Below are 8,118 nucleotides of genomic sequence, written 5' to 3' on the forward strand. Positions count from 1 at the left end.
TTCATGTTCTCTCTCTCTGTGTCTCTCAAATAAATGAATAAAATATTTTTCTTAAAAAAAGCAAAACAGTCTTTTTTCACAGATGTTATGGTTGTGCACATAGAAAATCTAAAGTTATCCACAAAAGAGGTACTAAAATCAATAAGAGAGTTCAGCAAGGTATTAAGATACTAGCTCAAATTATAAAATTTCTTTGCAGTTCTATGTATTGACCAAGGGCAATTAGGAATTCAATATTTTTTAAAGATGCAACTTATGGCAACATGAAAATATAAACTAACTTAGATGAAATCTATGCAAGTCCTGTACATTGAAAAAAATGTTGCTGAAAGAAATGAATGAAGACCTAAATAAATGGAGATATATAACATGTTCATTGGTTGGAAGATTCAGTGCTGCTGGGTGTAAATTTTCCCAAATGGATTGATAAATTCAATGTAATTTCAAAATCTCAGTGAGTGCTTTTTTTTAGAGGCCCCAGGACCCACCTCTCCTTGGTGCTCACCCTCACCCCACAGCCCCAGGACCATGGCACACCCCTCACCTGTCAGGTGACCTTGCCTGGGGCTGGAGTGACTACGATGAGGACCATTCATCTCACCATGTCTGTAAGAGCCAGGCCAGGACCTCCCCTCTCCGGGTCTCTGATAGGGTCCTGAGGGCAGTGGGGTGGGGAGCCAGGGGCTAGGACACTGGATGCTGGTCCCAAAATCTGGGCTGAGAGGGGTCAGGAGGACACCTGTCTCCACCTTTTCCCCATTTATGCAGCTCATGGGGACAGAGGGCCAATGTCCACCAGCCCCCTCCATTTACATGAATCCACCATGTCTTTCTGTCCCAGACTCTCCATAGTTTGATGGTAACTTCTCCCAAGGAAACGGCACGGGTAGTTTGGAGCCTCCTCCTGGGGTGTGGGGAGTGAGGGCAGGGCCGAAACCCCCCTGTGGGTGAACCCAGTGGCCCTCCCCCTTCCCAATCCCCATGGCCCTGTGAGCAGTTGTCCCCCTCAGCCTCCCCTTCCCCCATGTCTGCCCTCCCCCCTGTTATCAGGAGAACAAGGAGAACAGCAGATCTGCCCCTTATCATGCATCTCCTGATGACTCCTCCTGCCCTGTCTTATATTTTTCCCAACAACTGCTTATTTAGGTACTTCTGAACAGGTAATATATTCACATGGACAAACATTCAGAATGCACAGCAGAGTCTTCCCTCCCGGGAAGTGACTGGTGTCCGTAGGCTGCTCTGAGCCTTGGTGTGTTCGCCTAGAGGGGTCCTATGCTATCAGTAGTACAGAGTGTCCACCTTCTTCTCTGTGACTGTGCACTGTTCCTTCCCACGGATGGATTCTGCTTCTGTGTGCATCTTCTTCTAATGGAAAATCATGGAATTCATTTTATTTTAATTGAAGTGCTGCAATCAAGACTCTTGTACCTAGTTTCTGATGTTTGTGTTTATGCCTTTGGGATAAATTCCTAAAAATTAAATACCTGGGTCATGTGTTCTATTTTTTTTATTGGGATGTAATTGACACATAACAATAAATCAGTTTCAGGTATATAATGAAATGATTAGATATTTGTAGATATTGCAAAATGATCACCACAGTAATCTAGTTAACATCATCATACATAGTCACAAAATTCTTTTCTTGTTTTGAGGGCTTTAAGATCTGTTCTCTTTTTTTAAAGATTTTATTTATTTATTCATGAGAGACACACACACACAGAGAGGCAGAGACACAGGCAGAGGGAGAAGCAGGCTCCATGCGGGGAGCCCGATGTGGGACTCGATCCTGGGACCCCAGGATCACACCCTGAGCCAAAGGCAGCTGCTCAACCGCTGATCCACCCAGGTGTCCTATAAGATCTGTTCTCTTAGCAACTTTCAAATATGCAACACAGTATTGTTAACTATAGTCACCTTGTTGTACATTATATCCCTGGGACTTACTTATTTTATAACTGGAAGTTTATACTTTTTGACCTCCTTCACCCATTTTGCCCACTACCCTCCTACACCTGTTTCTGGTAATCACCAATCTGTTCTTTATATCTATGAACTTGATTTTGTCTTTCTTTTTTTTCTTCCTTCCTTTCTCTCTTTCTTTCTTTTGGGGAGGTGTGTTTTTCTTTTTCAGATTCCACATATAAGTGAGATCATATGTATTGCTTTTCTCTGACTTATTTCACTTGGCATAATGCTCTCAAGTTCCATCCATGTCCTCATAAATAATATGTCCTTCTTTCTTTTAATGCTAGATAATATTCCCATATATATTCTATGATATATATATCATGTATGATATATGATTTCTATATCTCTCACATTTTCTTTATCCATTCACCCATCAGTGGACACTTAGGGTGTTCCCATATCTTGGCTATTATAAATAATGTTGCCATGAACATGGGGGTCCAGTTTTCTTTTTGAATTAGTGTTTTCTTTTTTTTTTTTCAGATAAACACTCAGAAGTGGGATTACTGGATCACATGATAGTTCTATTTTCATTGTTTGACCAAACTCCATAGCATTTTCATAGTTGTTGCACCAATTTATATACCCACTAACAATGCCCTGGGGGTCTCCTTTTCTCCACCTTGTCTATTTTGGAGAAATAAGGCCAGATTATTTACTGCCCACCAGCTCTCCGTCAGAATACAGGTGTGCCCTGGGGTGAACGTTCTAGATCTCTGACATTAGGTGAAAGCTGGAATCTCCAGGGAGTTTTAATTAGCATTTCCCTTATTATAAATGATGTTGCACATGATTTTATATAATGACAAGTCGCTTGTGTTTCTTTTCTCTTTTTTCTTTTTTTAAGTAGGCTCCATGCCCAATGTGGGGCTTGAACTCAGCACCCTGAGATCAAGAGTTGCACGTTCTACCAACTGAGCTGGTGGGGAGCCTCTGTGTTTCTTTAATTTTGGCAAGTCTTTGCTTTTTTTTTTTTTTAAGTCTTTGCTTATATTCTTTGCTCAGTCTTCCACTGTGTGACTTGACTTTTATTATTCATTTTTTGACATTTTTTTTCAAGTTAGAGAAATTAGCTGTTTATCTGTAATAGGAGTTGCAAGCACTTAACTGGGTATGCTACTGTGATTGTTTGGGTTTTTTGTTTGTTTTTGTTTTGGGTGGTCAGTGATTTTTTGATGCTTGGGGATCTATTTATACCTGTAGTAAACATTTATCAATCTTTTCTCTTACAGCTCTGCTTTTCCCCACTTTGAGTTCATAAAAACAAACTCTCTGCCTTTCCTCCTGTGCCCTGCTCTCTGAAGGTTTGCCTCACTCCACACACTCTAGTTCTGACCCTGCAGGTCTTATTATATTTTCTCTGGGCACACACAGGCCTTGGTCATCTTTGCATTCTCTAGTCTTCCTTCTTGCAATGCCCTGCCACAGCCCTATCATCATTTGGCTGTCCCTGCTTGCCCCTCCCACTTGACTTCAGAAGCTGCCTCCTCCAGGAGGCCCTCCTGGACTTGCCAGTCTCATTTGTGTTGCCATCTGCAGGGCCTGCCCAGCTCCGTGTCACTAACACCTCAACATGAGTCATGTGGTATTGGGAGCTCCTGGGTCCCTGTTCCCCACCAGACTGTGAGTTTCTAAGAGTGAGCCCCCTCAGAGATACTGCATTAAATCAGTAAACTCGTGTCAGGTGGAAATATAAGTAAAAGGACAGAGTTTTCTGGGTCAGTCTGGGTTCTGAATGAAGGACTTGGAATTTAGGGTAGGGCTGACAATGTGCATGGGTATCCTGAAAGCCCAAGACCCTCTGTCTGTGCTTCCTGGGGCCTACCTCCAGCCAGATTCCATCAGGGCAGGGATGAATCTGCATCAATGAGTGCAGAGAAAGAAGGACCTAGGCAGCCTCTTATGTTCACTCCTCCTCTCTGGGTTCCTCTCTGAGTCTTGGTCTATCTCAGGCTATGTCTATGTGCCCGACTCTATCCCTCTCTGCTGGTCCCCATTTGCATCCATCTGCTTTCTCTCAGCCTCTTTGTCTCTTTTACCCTCTCTTTCTCCAGCACCCGCAGTCCTTGGAGAACGGTTTGTCTCTTTCAGTCCTGGAGGGCTAATCCCTGCACCTGGTCTGTGTGATCAACAGCAACCCCCCCCCCCCCAGCAGACTGAGCTGCACCTGGGGCAGCCTGACCCTGAGTGTCTCAGTGTCTCACAGCCCTCTCCACCCTGGGGTGCTGACACTGCTACAGGTACACAAGGGAGATGAAGGAGGATTCACCTGTTGAGCTCAGATGCTGTGGGTTCCCAGCCCGTCTCCCCGAGTGTCTCTCTGAGGAGTGAGTGTCCAGGGACTGCACACTGGACTTTAATGCCAGTGCCCTTCAGCTCCCTGGACCCTGAGCAGGCAGTCCCAGAGCCCTCTATCCAACTGCTGGTAGGGCACGGGGTGGGGTGAAGCCCAGATGCAGGTGGTCCCACATCCAGGGGTGCAGCAAGGCCTTGAGAACCAATGTCCAGAGCCCTGCTGGGAGCAAAGGACATAGGGTTGCAGTCAACCACATGAACACTCCCCCAGGGAAAGGGGAGGCATGGGGAGGGCGGGGACATGTGGCTGAGTCCCAGAACCAGTGAGGAGGAACTGAACAGGTCAGAGAGCAGGGCAGGCAGGAGGCCCACCAGGGGGGAGGATTCCACTGAGTGTGCAGATGGAATGTGCCTCCTGGGCTCAAGGTGATCTGTGGGACCAGACCTGCCCTCTCCTACCTCAATCACTCACTTCCAACCCCTTAACTGGGAACACGAGTGAGTCAGTTCACCCTGTACCACCACAGGTAGACTGAAAGACCCTGGTCTCTTCTCTCAGACTGAGGTTCCTCAGGAAGGAGACAGCCAGGCCTGCAGGGGTCATGGAGGCAAACACCATCCCCAGTTAATCCCTCAGCTGAGCGATGTGGGCAGCTCACCATCCAACATCCCACCAACACCTCCCCCAGGATGGCCCCAGGATTGTTCCACTCAGCATGGCCAGAGCTGAGCTGCCACATTCCTCCCAAGCCCACTTCTCTGCTGGGTTTCCCTCACATGGCTGACCTGGCCCCCATCTCTAAGACCAGAACAGGGGTGTGGCTCTCCACCGCGACCTCCCGCCTTTCTGCCTGATCCAGTACCTCACTCAATCTTGCCCATCCTCCCTCCTAAGCTCATCCTGATGCTGGTCTCCTCCCCATCCTGACCTGCTTATTCCTGTGGCCTCCTCTCTTCCACGTGCCTCCTGCCTCCCTCTCTCTCCTCAACACACTGAGCCTTGGAAGACGTTTAGCGTCCACTTCCTCCCCAGCATGAACAGCTATGATTCCTCCTCAGGACCAAGAATGAGGTGCAAACAGGCTGGATTTGAAGGCCAGGCTTGGTCCATCCTCCACTGGACCCTCCACCCAGATCTCTACCTCTCCCTACATCTTGCAATGTCTCCACACACAGCTGGACCAGGGCCTTCATGACTGTGAGACTTTGCATATGCTGTTCCTTCTCAGGAAATGCCCTTTCCTCCCCATTTTTGCATCTTCAGAGCCTGATCATATTCAGGGTCAGTATTAAATACCACCCACCTGTGTGTGTGTGTGTGTGTGTGTGTGTGCCCACGTGTATATATATACACACATGTAGTTGTATGGTTTTGAATGGAAGAATGATATTCAGTCATTTATTCACAGACTCATTCAGCAAATACACCTGCTATGTGCCAGCCTTGTTATAGGTGCCAGAAGTACATTTATAAACACAGCTTCAAAATTCTCTGTCATCCAAAGGACTTGAATAGATGTTCTGCAAAGAAGATATACAAATGCCCAAGGATAACACTAAATAATAATTAACATCATTAGTCACTAGAGAAATGCAAGTCAAAACCACAGTGAAGCAATACTTCACACCCATTAGGGCAGATCTCCTTGAAAAAAGAAGAAAAAGAAAAAAGGTAACAAGTTTGGCAAAGACATGGACAAATGGGAACCCACACACTTTGCTTGTGGGAATGAGAAATGGTGCAGCCTTGTGGAAAACTCTTTGGAATCTCCTTTAATAGTTAAAGAGAAATCAGGATGCCTGGGTAGCTCCATTAGATAGTATCTGACTCTTGATTTCAGCTCAGGTCATGATCTCAGCGTCGTGGGATTGAGCCCCATGTCAGGCTCCTTGCTGGATGGGGAGTCTGCTTGTGACTCTCTCTCTCCCTCTGCCTCTCCCCCTGCTTATGCAGTCTTTCTCTCTCTTTCTCAAATAAATGAATACATTTTTATATATTTTTTAAGGTTTTATTTATTTATTCATGAGAGACATAGAGAGAGAGGCAGAGACATAGGCAGAGGGAAAAGCTGGCTCGCCGCACGGAGCCAGAGGTGGGACTTGATCCCAGAATCCTAGGATCACGGCCTGAACCAAAGGCAGATGCTCAACTGCTGAGCCAACAGGCATCCCATAAATAAATCTTCAAAAATAAATTAAACAGGGATCCCTGGTGGCTCAGCGGTTTAGGGCCTGCCTTCAGCCTAGGGTGCGATCCTGGAGTCCTGGGATCGAGTCCCACATCGGGCTCCCTGCATGGAGCCTGCTTCTCCCTCTGCCTGTGTCTCTGCCTCTGTGTGTGTGTGTGTGTGTGTATGTCTTATTAAAAAATAAATGAAATCTTTAAAAAAATAAAAAAATAAATTAAACAGAATTACTGTATGACCCAGCACTTGCATTCTCAGGTATATACTCAAGGAAATTGAAAGCATCACCTAAAACAGATACTTGTGGATCATTGATCATGGTAGCATTACTCACGGTAACAATGGAACCAGTCCTGATGTCCATCATCAGAAAAATGGATGAGCCAACTGCAGTGTAGACACACAATGGAATATCATGCAGCCACAATAGGGATTACCCTTGAAAACAATATGCTAAAGGAAAAAACCAGACACAAAAGGACAAACACTGTTTGATTCTGCTTATCCGAGCTACCCAGAACAGGCAAGCTCATGGAAACAGAAAGTAGAATGGGAGTTGTTCTGAGTTTGGGGATGGGGGTGGGTGGAGGTTGTTGGGCAACTGTGCAGAGTTTCTGTTGGGGATGATGAAAAAGTTTTGGAGAGAGTTGGTGGTGATAGTTGCACAACATTGTGAGTGTACTTAGTGTCTCTGAATTGTACCTTATACAATGTTAAAAATGGCAAATTTCAGGACACTTGGGTGACTCAGTGGTTAAGCATCTGCCTTTGGCTCAGGTCGTGATCCCGGAGTCCTGGGATCAAGTTCCATAATAGGCTCCCTGGAGGGAGCCCACTTCTCTGTCTGCCTATGTCTCTGCCTCTCTCTGTGTGTCTCTCATGAATAAATAAATAAAATCTTTTTTATAAAAAGATCCTGGGTCTCCAGGATCACACCCTGGGCCGAAGGAGGTGCTAAACCGCTGAGCCACCCAGGCTGCCCAATAAATAAATTTTTTTTTAAAAAAAAGCAAGTTTTATTTTGTGAGTGTTTTACCACAAAACAAAACAAAACAAGGGAACACTAAGCACATCTGTCATCAAGGTGCTGCTCTTATGAGACAAGAATAAAAAAGTAAATAATAAATAAAAATAGAGTATGTCACATATTCATAGAGGCCTGGAGAAAAAGCTCTCAGGGAAAGGAGCATGCGGTGCCTTGGGCTGGGTTTTCTGGAGCTGAGAGGCTGTGGAGGTTATGTTTGAACTAAGACTCCAATGTAGGAAGAAGCAGACTCTTTGCTTGCCTAAAAGGAATCCTCTTAGGGGAGCAGTGAGTGCAGTAGCTCCAAGACTGGCAGCACAGAAGTGCAGATGATGCAGGTCCCGTGGAAGACCACTGCAGACCACTGCAGCCTTCAAGGAGAGCAGACACATGCTGGGACCCTCATTTAGGAGGATCCCCATGGCTACTCAGTTCAGAATCAGCCAGACTGGGTCCGTGGGAGCAAAAAAGAGATGTGGCACAGCCCTGGGGGTGGGGGGTGGTTGTCCAGGTGCACTGGGCCAAGGATACACTGCAGGTGGGGGAATATTTAGATATATTCTGAAGGTCAAGCTAACAGCATGTTCTAATGGAGGAGGGGGTGGGGGATAGAGAAGAGCAAAAATGATGCCCAGTATC

This window comes from Nyctereutes procyonoides, unplaced genomic scaffold, assembly GCF_905146905.1.
Source record: "Nyctereutes procyonoides isolate TBG_1078 unplaced genomic scaffold, NYPRO_anot_genome, whole genome shotgun sequence".
NCBI classification, from domain to species: Eukaryota; Metazoa; Chordata; class Mammalia; order Carnivora; family Canidae; genus Nyctereutes; species Nyctereutes procyonoides.